Here is an 18,470-nt window from a genome sequence, read left to right as displayed (position 1 = left end):
TTTTGACTTTATACATGAACTTAGTCAAGTTATGTTTCATTGTTTTTGTACTCAGCCATGTTTACTATGTTTTAACACTTAAATGATATTTTGGGCTGAGAATCATGTTTTACTATTGCCCGAGTGTCTTGTGAGGATTTTGACTGAGTAAGGCCGAGGGCCTATGTTGTGAGGAAACATTTGATATTGATTATGAGGCCGAGGGCCTGAGATATGTAGGCCACGAGGTGGCTTGATTTATATGAGGCCGAGAGCCTAGTGATGATGCCACAAAATGTCTTCATATTGTGCTTGGGCCGAAAGGGGCCCCTCCAAGAGTCTGCACACCCACAGTGAGCGCAGGTACCCTTTGTGATGTGAGATTGAGCCCGAGGGGCTGGTATTGTTTTGAGATTGAGCCCGAGGGGCTGGTATTGTTCTGAGATGTTGCCCGAGGGGCGGATTCGTTGATACGGTGCCTGAGGGGCGAACCTTTATGTGTTTATCTTTTCTTAATTGCCTGTCAATTACCATGCTTAATTGTTGAAAAGGGCTTTTCATAAAGTTAAATTTGAGTTAAAGGATTTTTACCTATCTTTCACCGGTTTACTATTTTAATGGTTTTACTTCTTCATTATAGCATGCTTTGTGCCTTATGTGATTTCCTACTTTTAGTCATTATTTATGATTATTACTCACTGAGTTGGAGTACTCACTTTACTACTTGCACCCTGTGTGCAGATTCAGGCGTATCTGGTCCCATTTCTGCGTGCTGATCATTTTCGGCTCAGGTAGATTCGAGGAGTTTCTAGGTAGCTATTGGCGTTCGTAGCCCGGAGCTCTTCCCTATCTTACTTCTTCATGTTCTTGGTTTTATGTATTAAACTCTGTAGTTTGATTTGGAGTATTCCGTTTTGTTAGATGCTCATGACTACTGATACCCCGGTATCGGGCTGTGTTGGGTTATTTTCAACGAATTATGCTATTAAACTCTTAAACCTTGGTTTATTTTATCATGCTTAGACTGTTTCTTGATGCTCAACTGTTAAATAGTGAAACGGGAAGTGTCGGCTGGCCTTGTCTTCACGAGAGGAGCCATCACGACCGGGTCCGGGTTTAGGGTCATGACAAGTTGTTATTAGAGTCTAGGTTACATAGGTCTCACGAGTCATGAGCAGGTTTAGTAGAGTCTCGCGGATCGGTACAGACACGTCTGTATTCATCCTCAAGAGGCTGCAGAACCTTTAGGAAAAATTCATATTCTTGAAATTCTTGTCGTGCGAATTTGTTGATCTGAGTACTAAACTTCTATTATTCTATTCTCTCACAGATGGTGAGGACACGCGCTACCGGTCAGGATGGACGACCGCCAGTACCACAAGCTGTGGCCACTAGAGACCGAGGACGCGGACGTGGTCGCGGTAGGGTAGAGGTATGTCCCGTACAACAGCTATGACAGCACCTGTAGATCTACCAACAGCCCTAGTCCAGGATTAGGTGCAAGTTATGGATGCTCCAGCAGCACCAGCTCAGGCACCAACTGTGCCCATTGTGATTCCGGGTCTTCAGGAGGCCTTGGCTCAGATCCTATCAGTTTGCACTGGCCTAGCTCAGACTGTCTCAAGTACTACAGCCGTAGCTACTTCTCAGGCCGGGGAGGCAATCAGACTCCCACCGCTCGCACACCTGAGCAGTTCGTGCAGGGACTTCAGACGCTGGGGGCACATCCAGCCCAGCCTGTTGCAGTTGCTCAGGACTATGTAGTTTCTGCCATGCCAAAGGATGAGCAGCGTAGGTTGAGGAGATTTGGTAGGCTTCAGCCTCCGACCTTCAGTGGTGCAGAGGGCGAGGATTCCCAGAGCTTTTTGGACAAGTGTTAGAGGATGCTTCGTACAACGGGTATTCTGGAGACTAGCGGGGTCGCTTTCACTACTTATCAATTTTCTTAAGTTGCCTTCACTTGGTGGGAGGCTTTTGATAGGCGTAAGCCTGTTGATGCAGCATCCCTTACCTAGCAACAGTTCTCCGTTCTCTTTCTGGAGAAGTATGTGCCACAGTCTCGCAGAAAGGAGCTACGCAGGCAGTTTGAGTGATTGCGTCAGGGGGAGATGACTGTGACGCAGTATGAGATGAGGTTCTCTGAGTTAGCTCGTCATGCTATTTGGTTGGTTCCGACAGATAGAGAGAGTATTATAAGGTTTGTTGATGGCTTCACTTATCAGCTTCGTATTCTCATGACCTGGGAGAGGGTGATTGGTGCTACTTTTGAGGAGGTTGTGGATATTGCCCGTGAGATTGAGTTTGTTCGTCGCCAGGAGCGAGAGGAGAGGGAGTCCAAGAGCCCTCGAGGATCTGGTAGTTACAGTGGTACTCCTTCGAGAGGTCAGTTTCAGTACGGTAGAGGAGTCCATTCAGGCATGCTCAGCCAGCTCGCCCAGGTTATCATGGGGCGTCATCGGGTTTGGTTCTCAAAGTTCTCATCAGGGCCAGTCATCACTTAGTACCCTTCCGGCTCAGAGTTTGTCCCATGCTCCATCAGTTCAGGGCTCTTCTATGCAAGGTGAATCTATTAGTCACTCTGGTGCGAGGGGTTCCCTTCAGTCCCCTTCTCCAGCACCTGAGAGTTGTTATGAGTGTGGTGAGATGGGTTATATGTAGGTCGTCTTGCGAGTTCATCTCAGTAGAGGGGTCAATTATCGGCTTCAATGCCAGTTACTTCACCACCACCCACCATGCCAGTTGGGGGGGGAGGTCAGTCAGCTAGTGGTCACCCCAGAGGGGGAGGTCGATCGGGTGGTGATCAGGCTCGTTTCTATGCACTTCCAGGCAGACCCGATGCTATTGCTTCATATGCTGTTATTACAGGTATTGTTTCAGTCTGCCACAGAGATGCCTCTGTATTATTTGATCCCGGTTCCACCTTTACTTATGTGTTATCATACTTTCCTCTTTATTTGGGTACGCCCCGTGAGTTTCTTACTTCACCTGTCCAAGTATCTACTGTGGTGGGCGATACTGTTGTTGTAGACCGTGTGTACCGCTCGTGTGTGTTGACTATTAGTGGTCTATAGACCAGTGTGGATCTTTTATTATTGTGTATGGTGGATTTCGATGTCATTTTGGGCATGGATTGGCTATCTCTGTGTCGTGCTATTCTGGACTGTCATGCTAAGACAATCATATTGGATATACCGGGTGTGCCACAGATTGAGTGGTGAGGTGTGACTGATTATGTTCCCAGTAGAGTGATCTCATTCTTGAAAGCCCAGCGTATGGTTGGGAAGGGTTGTATTTCGTATCTAGCCTTTGTGAGGGATTTTGGTACTGAGACTCCCAATATTGATTCTGTTCCAGTGGTAAGGGATTTTCCCAATGTATTTCCTGCAGACCTGCCGGGCATGCAACCAGACAGGGATATTGATTTTAGTATTGACATGGTGCCGGGCACTCAACCCATTTCTATTCCGACGTATCGTATGGCACCAACGGAGTTGATGGAATTAAAGGAGCAACTTCAGGAACTCCTTGATAAAGGGTTCATTTGGCCTAGTGTGTTACCTTAGGGTTCGCTGGTTCTATTTGTGAAGAAGAAGGATGGCACTATGAGGATGTGCATTGATTATAGGCAATTGAACAAGGTAACAATTAAGAACAAGTATCCTTTGCCTCGCATTGATGATTTATTCGACCAGCTTCAGGGAGCGAGAGTGTTCTCCAAGATTGATCTCCGTTCAGGTTATCACCAGTTGAAGATCAGGGACTCGGATATTCTTAAGACAACTTTCAGGACCCGATACGGTCATTATGAGTTCTTAGTGATGTCTTTTGGGCTAACCAATGCCCCAGTAGCATTCATGCACTTGATGAACAGTGTGTTCCGGCCTTATCTTGACTCGTTTGTCATAATCTTCATCGATGATATTATGGTATATTCGCGTAGTTAGGAGGAGCACGCAGAGCATTTGAGAGTTGTGTTGCAGAGATTGAGGGAGGAGAAGCTTTATGCAAAATTCTCCAAGTGTGAGCTTTGGCTTAGTTCAATGGCTTTCTTGGGGCACGTGGTGTCCAGCGAGGGTATTCAGGTTGATCCGAAGAAGATAGAGGTGGTTTAGAGTTGGCCTAGACCATCCTCAGCTACAAAGATTCACAACTTTCTTGGTTTGGCAGGCTATTATAGCCGTTTTGTTCAGGGATTCTCTTCTATCGCATTGCCCTTGACCAAGTTGACTTAGAAGGGTGCTACATTTGTATGGTCAGACGAGTGTGAGAAGAGCTTTCAGAAGCTCAAGACAGCTTTGACCACAGCTCCAGTGTTAGTTTTGCCATCAGCTTCAGGTTCATATAGCGTGTATTGTGATGCTTTGAGAGTTGGTATTAGTTGTGTATTGATGTAGGAGGGTAGAGCTATTGCTTATGCTTCTCATCAGTTGAATCCCCATGATAAGAACTACCCCGTTCATGATTTGGAGTTGGCTGCCATAGTTCATGCGTTGAAGATTTGGAGACATTACCTGTACGGTGGTGTGTCTTGTGAGGTGGTCACTGATCATCGTAGCCTCCAGCACTTGTTCAAGCATAAGGATATTAATTTGAGGTAGCAGAGATGGTTGGAGTTTCTAAAGGATTATAATATCACTATATTGTACCATTCGGGGAAGGCCAATATGGTGGCCGATGCTTTGAGCCGAAAGGCGCTAAGTATGGGGAGTCTGGCATATATTCCAGTTGGGGAGAGACCTCTTACAGTTGATGTTCAGGCCTTGGTCAATCGGTTCATGAGGTTAGATATTTCGGAGCCTAGTCGGGTATTGGCTTGTGTGGTTTCTCGGTCTTCCTTATATGATCGCATCAGAGAGTGTCAGTATGATGATCCGCATTTTCTAGTCCTTAAGGACAGAGTTCAACACGATGATGTCAGAGATGTGACCATTGGTAATGATGGGGTGTTGAGGATGTAGGGTCGGATTTGTGTGCCCAATATGGATGGGCTTCGGGAGTTGATTCTGGAGGAGGCCCATAGCTCGCGGTATTCCATTCATCCGGGTGCCGCAAAGATGTATCAGGATTTGAGGCAGCACTATTGGTGGAGGAGAATGAAGAAAGACATTGTGGGATTTGTAGCTCGATGTCTCAATTGTCAGCAGGTGAAATATGAGCATCAGAGACCGGGTGGCTTGCTTCAGCGGATGGATATTCCAGAGTGGAAGTGGTAGAGGATCATTATGGACTTTGTAGTTGGACTTCCACGGACTTTGAAGAAGTTTGATGCAATTTGGGTGATTTTGGATTGGCTGACCAAGTCTGTGCACTTTATTCATGTGTGTACTACATATTCTTCAGAGCGGTTGGCAGAGATCTATATCCGGGAGATTGTTTGCTTGCATGTTGTCCTAGTTTCCATCATTTCAGATAGGGGCACTCAGTTTACATCGCATTTTTAGAGGTCTGTGTAGCGAGAGTTGGGTACTCAGGTTGAGTTGAGCACAACTTTTCACCCTCAGACAGACGGGCAGTCCGAGCGCACTATTCAGATATTGGAGGACATGTTGCGTGCTTGTGTCATTGATTTCTAGGGTCATGGGATCAGTTTCTACGCTTGCAGAGTTTGCTTATAACAACAACTACCGGTCAAGTATTCAGATGGCTCCATATGAGGCGTTGTACGGGAGGCGGTGTAGATCTCCAATTGGTTGGTTCGAGCCCGGTGAGGCTAGGCTATTAGGAATAGACCTAGTGCAGGATGCTTTAGAAAAGGTGAAGGTAATTTAGGAGAGGCTTCGTACAGAGCAGTCGAGAGAAGAGTTATGCTGATAGGAATGTTCGGAATGTGTCTCACATGGTTGGCGAGAAGGTTCTGTTGAAGGTTTGACCCACGAAGGGTGTTATGAGATTTGGGAAGAAAGGGAAATTGAGCCCTCGGTTCATTGGGTTTTTTGAGGTGCTTCAAAGGATTGGGGAGGTGGCTTATGAGCTTGCTTTGCCACCCAGCTTATCGAGTGTGCATCTGGTGTTTCATGTTTCTATGCTCCGGAAGTATATTGAGGATCCATCTCATGTTTTGGATTTTATCACGGTTCAGTTGGATGATGATTTGACTTATGATATGGAACCAGTAGCTATTTTGGGTCGCCAGGTTCGAAAGTTGAGGTCAAAGGATATAACTTCAGTGAAAGTGCAGTGGAGAGGTCGGCCCATGGAGGAGGCTACCTGGGAGACCGAGCGGGAGATACCGAGCATATATCCTCACCTATTAGAGGCTTCAGGTATGTTTCTAGACTCGTTCGAGGAAGAACGTTTGTTTAAGTTGAGGAGGATGTGACGACCCGGCAAGTAGTCTCATGAGTTACCGCTCCATTTACCCCATTTTTGCTTCTTTATGCTTTGTTTATCCGTGTTATGTGGTATCGGGTCGGTCGGATTGAGTTCGGAAAGGATTTGGTAAGGTTTGAGACACTTAGACTCTTTGGAGTGAGCTTAAGTTGGAAAAGTCAACCGGATGTTGACTTATGTGTTAGAAGGGTCGGATGTGAGTTTCGATGGTTCAGATAGCTTTGGGAGGTGATTTGGGACTTAGGAGTGTGATCAGAAAGAGTTTTGGAGGTTCGGAGTAGATTTAGGCTTGAATCGGTGAAGTTGATATTTTGGTGATTTCCGGTTGGTAGGTCAGATTTTGATATATGGGTCGGAATGGAATTCCGAGAGTTGCAGTAGCTCTGTTGTGTCATTTGGGATGTGTGTGCAAAATTTCAGGTCATTTGGAGGTGGTTTGGTTGGGTTTTTGATCAAAAGCGTAATTTAGAAGATTTTGGAATTCTTAGGCTTGATCCGATGCAAATTCAGTGTTTCGATGTTGTTTTGATCGTTCCGAAGGTTGGAACAAGTTTGAATGATGTTATGGGATATGTTGGCATGTTTGATTGAGGTCCCGGGGGCCTCGGGTGAGTTTCGGGTGGTTAATCGAACCATTTCATGTTGTTTGGAATTGCAGAAAAACTGCTGAAGTGTTGCAGAGAATTTGACCTTCGCGTTTGCGAGTAGGTCTTCGCTTTCATGAAGGGTTAGTTGAGAAGGCAGATTATTTTAGCCTTCGTGTTCGTGAGGAAGGCTCCGCATTTGCGAAAGGCTGGATGTTTGTGCATCACATTCGCGAGAAGTGGAGCGTGTTCGCGTAGAGGAAATTGGTCAGCTGGGTTTGAAGTCGAGTTATTCATCGCGTTCGCTAGGGAGGGAGTGCGTTCACAAAGAGTTAGTCTGAGGAAACATCGCGTTCGCGATGGGCATGTCGCGTAAGAGGATTTTTGGTCAAAGTCATTTTGTGTTTCGCGAATGCGAGGCATTGACCGCGCTCGCGAAGAAAGAATTAAGGCCTGGGCAGAATGTTTAAATACTCGTCTTGTACGCGATTTTGGGGTTTATTTTTTCCATTGTTGGTCGGTTTTGGAGCTTTTTGAAGGAGATTGAAGAGGGATTCAAGGGGAATCACTTAGAGGTAAGATTCTTGGACTTAAAACTCGATTCTAATGCGAATTCCACCTAAATAATCATGGAAATTAAGCCGAAAATTGAAGAATTAGGGATTGGAAACTTAGACCTTTGCTTGAGGATTTGAAGGACCATTTGAGGTCAGATTTCCGAACTTTTGATATGTATAAACTCGTGGGGAGATAAGGAATGTATTGATGTAAAAATTATCGAATTCCGAGACGTGGGCTCGGGGGTAGGGTTTTGGTAATTTCGGGATTTATGTTGTAAATTGATTATTTTCACTTGGGCTTCGTTCCCTTAGCATATTTTGACGTCCTCGTTCTGATTTTTGATAGATTCGACGTGAGTGGAGGCCGATTCGAGGGGAAAAGGCGTCGTGAGCTAGAGATTTGACCGGTTTGAGGTGAGTAATGATTGTAAATGATGTTCTGAGGGTATGAAAGCCCGGATTTGTGCATCGTTGTGCTATATTGAAGTGAAGCAGACGCCAGGTGACGAGCGTGGGGTTGCACTATTGGGGATTGTGACTTAGTCCATCCCAAATGACTATTTTACCGTATATTTGACTGAAATCTATTTTCTATCATCATTATTTGGGTTGAATGTCATATTTGGGCTGAATGCCAACTATTTGAACCCTTAGGGGACTTTTATTGATATTTCCTCACTGTTTTGACTTTATACTTGAACTCAGTCAAGTTATATTTCATTGTTTTCGTACTCAGCCATGTTTACTGTGTTTTAACACTTAAATGATATTTTGGGCTGAGAATCATGTTTTACTATTACCCGAGTGGCTTGTAAGGATTTTCACTAAGTAAGGCCGAGGGCCTATGTTGTGAGGAAGAATTTGATATTGATTATGAGGCCGAAGGCCTGAGATATGTACGCCACAAGGTGGATTGATTGATATGAGGCCGATAGACTAGTGATGATGCCACGAGATGGCTTGATATTGCGTTTGGGCCGAAAGGGGCCCCTTCAGGAGTCTGCACACCCCTAGTGAGCGCGGGTACCCATTGTGTTGTGAGATTGAGCCCGAGGGGCTGGTATTGTTTTGAGATTGAGCCCGAGGGTCTAGTATTGTTCTGATATTGATCCTGAGGGGCTAGTATTGTTCTGAGATATTGCCCGAGGGAAAGATGTGTTTATCATTCTTAATTGCCTCTCAATTACCATGCTTAATTGTTGAAAAAGGCTTTTCACGAAGTTAAATTTGAGTTAAAGGATTTTTACCTATCTTTCTTTTACTGCTTCATTATAGCATGCTTTGTGCCTTACTTGATTTCCTGCTTTCAGTATTTATTTATGATTATTATTCACGGAGTCAAAGTTCTCACTTTACTCCCTGCACCCTGTGTGTAGATTCCGGCGTATCTGGTCCCACTCCCGAGTGCTGATCATTTCCGGCTCAGGCGGATCCGAGGAGTCTCTAGGTAGCTGTTGGCGTTCGCAGCCCGGAGCTCTTCCCTATCTTACTTCTTCATGTTCTTGGTTTTCTGTATTAAACTCTGTAGTTTGATTTGGAGTATTCCATTTTGTTAGATGCTCATGACTAGTGACACCCCAGTATCAGGCTGTGTTGGGTTATTTTCCGCGAATTATGCTATTTACTGCTTAAACCTTGGTTTATTTGATCATGCTTAGACTGTTTCTTAATGCTTAACTGCTAAATACTGAAGCGGGAAGTGTCGGCTGGCCTTGTCTTCATGAGAGATGCCATCACGACCGGGTCCGAGTTTAGGGTCATGACATGATGTCAATATGGACATGGACTGGTTGGCTTCGTGCAATGCTGATGTGAATTGTTGGGCGAAAGTCGTTAGCTTTAATTTTCCAGGAGAACCCCTTATTGAATGGAAGGGTGATATTGCAACACCTAAAGAAAAGTTTATTTCTTACCTTAAGGCTCAAAAGATGATCTAGAAAGGGTATGCTATAATTTGATGCGAGTGCAGGATGTAGAGGCCAAGCCTCCAACCATTCGATCAATATCAGTTGTTAATGAATTTCCCGATATGTTTTTTGATAAGTTACCGGGTATCCTACCCGTGAGTGAGAGAGAGAGAGAGAGAGTTTTCCATCGATGTGCCACCTGATACGTAACTAATATCTATCCCTCCGTACATGATGGATCCTATCGAGTTGAACAAATTGAAAGCTCATTTGAAAGATCTTTTAGATATGGGCTTTATCCGACCCATTATTTCCCCGTGGGGAGCCCCAGTGCTATTTGTTCATAAGAAAGATGGTTCGTAGGGATGTGCATTGATTATCGACAACTGAATAAAGTAACCTTTAAGAACAAGTATCCGCTTCCGAGGATCGACGATTTGTTTGATCAATTGCAAGGCGCTAGGTATTTTTCTAAGATCAGTCTCAGATCTGGGTATCATTAGTTAAAAATCAAGGAAGAAGATGTCCCAAAAACAGCCTTTCGGACCATAATGGCCATTACGAGTTTTTCATTATGTCCTTTAGCCTAATCAATGCAGTAGCAACTTTTATAGATCTGATGAATCGGGTATTCAACCCACTTTTAGATATCTTTGTGATTGTGTTCACATATTATATTTTGGTGTATTCTCGATCAGAAGTGGAGCACGCAGAGCATTTGCGAACGGTTTTACGCATGCTCTAGGATCACAAATTGTATGCTAATTTTTCTAAATGCGAGTTCTGATTGAATTCAGTGGATTTTCTTGGGCATATAGTATCGTGTGAGGGAACCAAGGTCGATAATCAAAAGATTGAAGCATTTATGAACTGTCCAAGGCCCATAACTCCTAAGGAGGTACGTAACTTCTTAGGCTTAGCCGGTTACTACCGAAGGTCATCCATAGCTGCTCCATTAATGAAGTTGACGCATAAGGCATCTAAATTTTAGTGGACCGATGCTTGTGAAAAGAGCTTCCAAGAGTTAAATGACATGTTGACCTCGACACCAGTTCTAACTCTTCCTGAAGGATAAAAGGGTTACGTTATATATTGTGATGCCTTTAGAGTGGGATTAGGCAGTGTGCTGATGCAACACAGTAGGGTTATTGCATATGCTTCATGGCAACTGAGAAAACATAAGCAAAATTACACTACACATGACTGGAGTTAGCATAGGTTATTTTCTCTCTGAAAATATGGCATCATTATTTGTATGGAGTTCATGTTGACATATTTACATATCATATGAGATTGCAATACATATTTAAGCAAAAAGAGTTGAATTTAAGACAATGGACGTTGCTTGAATTGTTAAAGGATGATGATGTTGATATTCAATACCACCTCGGCAAGGCAAACATTGTGGCCGACGCGTTAAGTCGAAAATCCATGGGCAGTCTACAACATGTGGAAGATTATAAGCTGGAGATGACTGAAGACCTGTACCGATTGGCTAATTTAAGTTTATGATTGTTTGACACCGGTGACGGAGGAGCCATAGTTCGAAATGTTGTCGAATCCTCGTTAGTGGCTGAAGTAAAAGCACGACTATTTGACGATTCAGTCTTAGTGAAAATAAGAGAAAGCATTCCCCTTCAAAAGAAGCAAATTCAGGCTATTCGAGGACAAGACCTTAGATCAAAGGACCGATTATATGTATCTGATGTCAGTGGACTCCGAGGAAAGGTCATGGAGGAAATCCACCAATACCAGTATTCTATTCATCTGGGGTCAACCAAGATATATCATGATCTTTAATAGCTATACTGGTGGAATAACATGAAGAGAAATGATAGCTCCACGAACAAGGATAAAGCTTTAGAAGCACCAAAAAAGCCATTTACAAGGTCTCAAGCTAAGGAGAAGCAATACAAAGTTATTGGGCTTCAATGGGAGATCAAGAAGGCGAATGGTGGAAGAAGAGCTAAAGAATTATGGAGAGGATTTAGCTAAGTACTACACTCATTTCATGGTCCAAGTCCAAGTCTAAAAGGAGGTAGATTGGGGTCCAAGCACCAGTCAAGGAGGGCCTAAATTAGGCGCCTAAATCAACTCATAAAGGAGCCAACTTGGCGCCCAAGTCAGCTTAGGGAGGGGTGGCGAAAACATAGGAGAAGGAGTCAAAGTTCCTTATTTTATTTCCTAGTTTGTTAGGACATCTTTTTGATACTTTCCTAGGTAGTTAAGGTTTTGTTTTTCTTTTCCTAAGATTATTGGAATTACTTTCCAAGATTGACTTGGTTTTTGTTTCCTAGAGTTTTTACCTTTTCCTATAGTAGTTGGACTTGTTGTCCAAAGTAGTTTAGGACTTTAGTTCCTTGTTTTTAGGTAGAATTTCGTGACCCCTTCCCTATATAAATGGGTATCTTCTTTGCTTTTAGATTCAGATTATTATCAATAAAAATTGTGAGATTTTTCTTGCACTCTTGTGTGTGGCTACTCTTGGATTTATTCTTCAAGCTTCAAGACTCAACTTAAGGTGGTAAGATTAAACTCTTTTAAAATCTTAGATCACTTCTAGGTATTCAAGAAAGGTGATAAGTTTAGCCTTATTGTTGTTCTTGTTATTCTAAAGGGTCGAGTTTCACAATCTATCTCTTGTGTTTTAATTCTCTACCAAAGGCGATTAGTTCTTTGTTAACTAATTATTGTTAGGATTCAATTTCAAGAATAGACTTCTTAAATTCAAGAAACCCTTTCTTGAATTCAATCTATCTTTAATTTTCCGTCTTTTTCTTTCTTGAATTCAATCTATCTTTAATTTTCCGTCTTTTTTCGTTTCTTTATTTTCTTTTAGCTTCCACACGTTTCTTGATTTTTTTGTTTTTCTTTAGTAATTCTTGAATCCCCTATCATGTTGTTATCAAGTAGTATCAGAGCATAGGCTAATCAAGATTTCAATCTTGATAATCATGAGAGGTTCTTGAGGAAAAAAAACAAAAACCAAAAAAAAACCAAAAAAAACGAAAATCAGCCTAAAAAGTGTGATTGCTCATTATTATTTTTAGAATTCAAGTATTATTTGGTTTCCAAGTCAAGAAAGGAAACAAAAAGAAGGGATCCTTGTTCTTGAAGATTAAGGAAATTTCTTTCCTTATTCTTATGGGTTTTGGTTTCCTAAAATTCTTTCCTTTTTCTTTTCTACTAACCAATTCCTATTCTTTCTAGGTTTGGTTATTCACTTTTCTTTCTTTTTCTAACTCCATACTCTTATCACTAAGGGTTGTGACTAATAAGGTTTATTAATAAATCTAAATATTAACGACCAAGAGTTGCATTGAGTAGAAAAAGGTAAGAGAGGTGAGAACATTAGAGGGAAAAGCCAAATTGAGAGATATATATTGCTTTGTTCAGGATGTCTCGTATAGGTAGTGATGATGAGCAAAAGATTCTTCAAGAAGCCGAAATCAGAGGAAGGAATGATTTCACCTTGCAAGCTATGCACCAACAAGTTGAAAGGTGGAATTTGCAATTCCAAGAGATGAGGGACACCATTGCTGAGCAAAATATTACAATAGCTGAACATAGGAGGGGAAATAATCTAGACCTCAAGCTAGGAGAAACGTACCCGCCCCCATTGTAAATCAAGAAAACCCAATCGATGATTTTAATGATGATATTGATTTTGATAGGGTAGGAAGAGATAGGAGGGGACAAAGAAGAAGGCTTGAAGATGATAATATAAGTAGTATAAAGATGAAGATGACATCTTTCAAGGGAACAAGGGATCCAGACTTGTACCTTGATTGGGAGAGAAAAGTGGAAGCCATCTTTGACTGCCACAACTATTCTGAGGGTAAGAAAGTTAAACTTGCTGCTGTTGAGTTTTCTGACTATGCAGCAATCTGGTGGAAAAAGCTTTCTAGGGACAGATTGCAAGAAGGACAAGCACTCGTTGCTACGTGGGCTGAGATGAAGAGGGTAATGAGGAAGAGATTTGTGCCATCACACTTTCAAAGAGATCTACAACAACATCTTCAAACTTTGAGGCAAGGGTCCTTGTCTGTAGATGAGTACTTTAAGGCTATGGATATGGCTATGATCCAAGCTAATTGTATGGACGAAGAGGAGGCTACAATGGCTAGGTTTTTGAATGGTTTAAATAAGGAAATAGCTGATGTAGTCAAATTACAACGATATGTAACTTTAGATGAGTTAGTTGAATTAACTGTAAAGGTAGAAAGACAAAACAAAAGGAGACAACAATCTAGCTCATAGAGAAGCCGGCCAATTACTATTCCAAAGAAGCAATGGCCGAAATCTGAGGAGACACCTACTCTTAAATTACATGAAGACAAGGGCAGGAGAAAATTGGAATCCAAGGATAGGGGTAAGCCTTTTATGCCTAAGACATCTACTTCTACTTCTTCTATTCAATGTCTCAAGTGTCAAGGGAGAGGGCATAAGGCTTATGAATGCCCAAGTAGAAGAAACATTCTAATCAAAGAGGATGGGGGATATGAGAGTGAAAAAAGTGAACCAAGTGAAGAACAAGAAGACAACTTTGTAGAGAATGAAGAAGGAGAAGAGATGAAGTACATCGATAATGGGTTGAATTTTGTGGTTAGGAGGCTTATGCACATTAATTTGGGTCACTCTAATAAAGAACAAAGGGAAAACATATTCCATACTCGGTGTGGGATTAAAGATAAAATTTTGTTCTATGATAATTGATAATGGGAGTTGTGCTAATGTTGTGAGTGCATATTTGGTGGAAAGGTTAGGGTTGGAATGGACGAAGCACCCTAGACCTTATAGGTTGCAATGGTTCAATGATAGTGGAGAGGTCAAGGTGAATAAGCAATGAATGGTCTCCTTCAAGATTGGAAGGTACGCTGACGAAGTTCAATGTGATAAAGTACCCATGCAAGCTTGTCATATCTTGTTGGGGTGCTCGTGGCAGTATGATAGGAGTGCTTTTCATGATGAGGAAAAATAGATATTCTCTTGAGCATAATGGCAAGAAGTACATTGTTGCACCTTTAACTCCTTCTCAAGTGTATGAAGATCAAAAAAAGATGAAAGAATCAATGGGGAAACATGGGGAGGGATCAAAATGAGAGACTAAAGGGAAAGAAAAATAGGGAAAATATGAAGTGAGGTGTGAGGAGAGAGAGGCCAGCAATAAGAGAAAGGAAAAGATGGGGAAGAGTGAAAAAAAAGAAAGCATTGGTGAGAGGAAAGAAGCTAAGATTGAAAAAAAAGTGAGCCTTGCAAAAGCCAGAGTGTTTAATTGCAAAAAAGGAGGGGCTGCCTATTATCTTGCTCACTTATAAGGAAGTTCTGCTTAATAATGATTCACTAACATCCTCTTTGCCTAGTGTTATTTCTAACCTTTTGCAGGATTTTGAAGATGTTTTTCCTGAGGATCTTCCTAAAGGTTTACCACCTTTTAAGAGGAATAGAGCATCAAATTGATTTTGTGCCAGGATCACAAATTCCTAATAGGCCTGCTTATAGGAGCAATCCCGAAGAAACAAAAGAATTGCAAAAACAAGTAGAGGAGCTGCTTGATAAGGGATTTGTAAGAGAAAGCATGAGTCCTTGTTCTATGCTCGTGCTTTTGGTGCCAAAGAAGGATGGCACTTGGAGGATGTGTGTGGCCTGCTGCGCCATCAATAAAATAATAGTAAAGTATCGACATCTTGTTCCTCGTTTAAATGATATGCTTGACCAATTGCATAGGTCTCAAATATTCTCTAAAATTGATTTGAAGAGTGGATATCACCAAATTAGAATGAATCCTGGAGATGAGTGGAAAACTCCCTTTAAAACTAAATATGGATTGTATGAATGGTTAGTGATGTCGTTCGGGTTAACTAATGCACCTAGTACATTCATGAGGTTAATGAACCATATCTGTAAGGATTTTCATGGAAAATTTGTAGTCGTTTATTTTGATGATATTCTGATCTTTTCTTAATCTTTAGAAGAGCATGTCGAACATTTGAAACAAGTTTGTAATGTGCTTAGGGAGTAGCAACTGTATGCAAATCTATCCAAGTGCACTTTTTGTGTAGATAAGGTAGTTTTTCTAGGTTTTGTTGTGAGTTCTAGAGGTGTTAAAGTAGATGAAGATAAAATCAAAGTGATTAAAGATTGGCCTACACCTAATAGCATTACTGAAGTTAGAAGTTTTTATGGACTTGCTAGCTTTTATAAGAGATTTGTTAGAGATTTTAGTTCAATTGCTACACCTTTAACTGAAGTCATTAAGAAGGATAAGGTCTTTAATTGGGGAAAAGAACAAGAGCATGCGTTTAATATTTTGAAGGATAAATTGTGTTCTGCCCTTTGTTACAATTACCTGATTTTAATAAGTCTTTTGAAATTGAATTCGATGCATCTGGTAGAGGTATTGGGGTTGTTTTAATGCAAGATTCTAAACCAATTGCTTATTTTAGTGAGAAGTTGAATGGGGCTGCATTGAATTATTCTACTTATGATAAAGAATTGTATGCCTTGGTAAGGGCTCTTGCTACATGGCAGCATTATTTGTGGCCAAAGGAGTTTGTGATAAAAAACTGACCATGAGTCTTTAAGATACTTGAAAAGCCAAGGTAAATTGAGTAGAAGACATGCCAAATGGGTTGAATTCATTGAGACATTTCCTTATGTCATTAGCTACAAGCAAGGTAAATACAATATAGTTGTTGTTGCGCTTTCAAGAAGGTATGCTCTTGTTTCTACTCTTACTTCTAAATCGATGAGATTTAATCATATTAAGGAATTATATGTTGATGATTCTGATTTTGATGTAGCATTTTCTACATGTTTAAATGGGCCTTTTGAGAAGTATAATCTGAAAGATGGGTTTCTTTTTAAAGAGAATAAGCTTTGTGTCCCTAATTATTCTTTGCGAGAAGTTTTTGTGAGGGAAGCACATTGTGGGGGGCTTATGGGACACTTTCATGTGCCTAAAACACTTGACATCCTTGCTAAAAATTTCTTTTGGCCTAATATGAGAAAAGATGTAGAAAAATTTTGTGCTCAATGCCTTCAATGCAAACAAGCTAAATTTAAAGTGTTGCCACATAGTTTATACACGCCATTACATGTGCCTATTTCACCTTCGATTGATATTTCTATGGACTTTGTGTAGGGTTGTCTAGAATAAGTTATGGTAAGGATAGCATCTTTGTTGCGGTAGATAGGTTCTCAAAAATGGCTCATTTTATTCCTTGTTGAAAGACTAATGATGCTTCTCATGTTGCTGATTTATTTGTTCGAGAAGTTGTTAAATTGCATGGTATACCACGAACTATTATTAGTGATAGGGATGCTAAGTTTCTAAGCCACTTTTGGCGTGTGCTTTGGGAAAAATTGGCAACAAAATTGATGTTTTCTACTTCATGTCATCCACAAACTGATGGGAAAATTGAGGTAGTAAATAGAACCTTAGGAAATATGTAAAGGGTTGTTCTAAAAGGAAAATTAACTTCTTGCGAGGATCACTTGCCTATGGTAGAATTTGCTTACAATCGAACTGTTCATTCATCTACTAGTTATTCTCCTTTTGAAGTTATTTATGGCTTTAACCCCCTTACACCCCTTGACTTATTTCCTTTGCATACTAATGAGATGGTTAGTCTTGATGGAAAAAAGAAAGCTGATTTGATGAAAACTATTCATGAGCATACGAGACTTGCAATTGAAAGGAGGAATGAGCAAATAGCTTTACGAAGAAATAAAGGTCGAAAACCAGTTATCTTTGAGCCTGATGATTTGGTTTGGGTTCATATGAGGAAGGAGAGATTTCCTTCAAAAAGGAAGACAAAATTACACCCTAGAGGAGATGGGCCATTTAAAGTACTTGAAAGGATTGGAGATAATGCTTACAAATTGGACCTTCCAGGTAAGTTTCAAGTAAGTGCTACTTTCAATGTTGTTGACTTATCCTTGTTTGATGTAGGTTCAAATTTGAGGACGAATTCTTTTCAAGAGGAGGGGAATGATAGCTCCATGGACAAGAATAAAGCTCTAGAAACACCAAGAAAGCCATTTACAAGGTCTCAAGCTAAGGAGAAGCAAGATAAGGTTATAGGGCTTCAATGGGAGATCAAGAAGGCGCTAATGGTGGAAGAAGAGCTCAAGAATTATGGAGAGGATTTAGCTAAGTGATACACCTCATTTCATGGTCCAAGTTCAAGTCCAAGAGGAGGTAGATTGGGGTCCAAGCACCAGTCAAGAAGGGCCTAAATTAGGCGCCTAAATCAACTCACAAAGGAGCCAACTTGGCGCTCAAGTCAGCTCAGGGAGGGGCGGCCAAAACATAGGAGAAGGAGTCAAAGTTCCTTATTTAGTTTCCTATTTTGTTAGGACATATTTGATGCTTTCCTAGGTAGTTAAGGTTTTGCTTTTCTTTTACTAAGATTATTGGAATTACTTTCCAAGATTAACTTGGTTTTTGTTTCCTAGAGTTTTACCTTTTCCTATGGTAGTTGGACTTGTTGCCCAAAGTAGTTTAGGAATTTATTTCCTTATTTTTTTAGGTAGAATTTCGTGACCCCTTCCCTATATAAAGGGGTATCTTCTTTGCTTTTAGATTCAGATTATTATCAATAAAAATTGTGAGTTTTTTCTTGCACTGATGTTTGTGGCTACTATTGGATTTATTCTTCAACCTTAAAGACTCAACTTAAGGTGGTAAGATTAAACTCTTTCGAAATCTTAGATCACTTGTAGGTATTTAAGAAAGGTGATAAGTTTAGGCTTATTGTTGTTCTTGTCATTCTAAAGGGTCGGGTTTCACAATCTATCTCTTGTTTTTTAATTCTTTACCAAAGGCGATTAGTTCTTTGTTAGCTAATTGTTGTTGTTCGGATTCAATTTCAAGAATAGACTTCTTGAATTCTAGAAACCCTTTCTTGAATTCAATCTATCTTTACTTTTTCATTTTTTTCTATCTTGAATTCAATCTATCTTTAATTTTACGTCTTTTTTCGTTTCTTTATTTTTTTTAGCTTCCCCATATTTCTTTATTTTTCGTTAGTAATTCTTGAATCCCCTATCGTGTTGTTATCAAGAAATATTGCTGAATACGTCATCCAGTGTCCAAATTGCCAACA

Source organism: Nicotiana tabacum, chromosome 22, assembly GCF_000715075.1.
Source record: "Nicotiana tabacum cultivar K326 chromosome 22, ASM71507v2, whole genome shotgun sequence".
NCBI classification, from domain to species: domain Eukaryota; kingdom Viridiplantae; phylum Streptophyta; class Magnoliopsida; order Solanales; family Solanaceae; genus Nicotiana; species Nicotiana tabacum.
Note: the sequence above shows the minus strand (reverse complement) of the source record.